The sequence below is a fragment of the Anneissia japonica genome, unplaced genomic scaffold (genome assembly GCF_011630105.1).
Source record: "Anneissia japonica isolate Jap-2015-1 unplaced genomic scaffold, ASM1163010v1 scaffold284420_len1798_cov127, whole genome shotgun sequence".
Taxonomy (NCBI): Eukaryota; Metazoa; Echinodermata; class Crinoidea; order Comatulida; family Comatulidae; genus Anneissia; species Anneissia japonica.
Window position 1 is genome coordinate 1 of NW_022708525.1, and position 1,798 is coordinate 1,798.

At 34.2% G+C, this 1,798-nt stretch overlaps 1 long non-coding RNA gene across 1 annotated transcript; it reads left to right on the plus strand.

The window, feature by feature from the left end:
- The first annotated feature begins 642 nt into the window (after window positions 1–642).
- On the plus strand, window positions 643–1,798 carry LOC117106528. Its single transcript, XR_004445083.1, has 3 exons — window positions 643–816; window positions 1,250–1,303; window positions 1,780–1,798. It is a non-coding gene; the product is annotated as an uncharacterized LOC117106528 (long non-coding RNA).

Sequence of the window (1,798 nt, forward strand, 5' to 3'; positions counted from 1 at the left end):
GTTCATGGATTCAATGCAACAGGTTCTGGAGAAGAAACTGATTTTAAACCGTAGTCGTAGACGTAAACGTAGTCGTAATCATAGACGTAGACGTAGGCGTAGGCGTAGCGCATCAACACGTGATATCGTGACATTGTGACATCATATGACACAGTGAATGTACACCGTGCAAGAATAAAGCATGTACCATTTATGTTAATTCTACGTTGTTTACGCGTTTGATTCATTTCTACCTCTACCAGAACCGAAAATAGTAACGCACAGGGTGCAAGGTTACAGATACAGTATCTCCATGGTTCAGCACACACACAGTGGCTACCACCAGATTAGTCGACTGAGCTAAGCTGCTCTCTAATATATGACTACAGTAGTAAACTGGTCAAGAAAGGTGTTTGCCCGAACCTCCAAAATCCACATATTCCAATGAAAACTTAATGGTCTTTTGAGTATTATAATCCACTCAGAGGAACTAATTTGCCACCATGGGGAGGGGGAGGGTTGTGCGTCTCTCCCCTCCCATCCCAACCTACCCCTATGTGTATTAGTAACACTCATTTATGTTATGATACCAAAATACTCATTTTGTTACAATGCCTGTTGTAACTTAGGCTGTTCTTTTTATTCATTCTTCTGTTCATTTTGTACAGGCACAGTTGATTTTCATGATGGTATTAATGAATAACATGATTAGTACATACGGTTGGCGGCTACTCTACCAGAATCATCCCAAAGTCAGTTTGAAGCCTAGGCCACATTTAGATCCAGGCAAGCCTTTAATTTTGACACCATATATTGAGTCTGGTAATGTTGATGAAGGTAAGTAGGCTAACAGTATACAGTACAATTTAATTACAGTAATTTAGTTTATTTGGTACAAATGTTTTATTAAGTAGTGTATTATTCATATTAATATTAACATAACAACAAATTTAGGCATACATGGATTTTATTGAAACAGTTCTGTAAAAAATAGTAAGGGCATCATCCTCAGTGAATTTAAATTTTCTACATTCTGCCATAAAGTTACAATACAATACGGAACGATTCTTAGCTAAGAGATTTAAGAGTTTATAGCAGCCAGAATGCAGTCAGCATAGCACCTTTACTTGACATTTCTACTTTGCAGGTTAACTGATCTTGTTTAACTTGTTGATTGATAGTGTCCCTAAATATAAAATTTGTAACATTGTAATGTATGTCATGTGTAATACTGTACAATAAAGTCATGGACCATACCATTCTATTACAGGGAGAAAATTAAGTTTGGTTAGTCAACTCAACACAACAACTAAAAGTTATGCAGGTAGGCCTATGATCGTTTTCTAAAAATATATATCAGGTAGCTTCAAATGGAATTTTAACTGTAAAATTAGTTACAAGTGTAATTCTTTAGATGTTCTATTATGATTATTATTGCTGTTATTGTTATTTTCATCTTCGCCACTGCATTCGTCACTACATGTATGAGTACCTGGTTGGAATCACTAACAATATTGTAATCTAGTAATCTAGGATTTGTGATGAGTGTATTGAAGCTCAACAATGATAAAGTTAATTTTTAAATTAGATTAAGAACTTATCAGGTTATCATTAGATTTATTATTGTTGTTATTATTATTATTATTTATAATTTGTTATGGAGGATTGAATACCCACCTAAAACTTTTTTAGTTTGTGCGGTATTGAATTATGTTGTTGCTGTCTACTGTCCTCATCCTCATTGTCATTGTGCAATATATTGAGTAATAATAATGTGATATTTTTTATTTAATGTTGCAGGGTATTTCACTGTTGATAA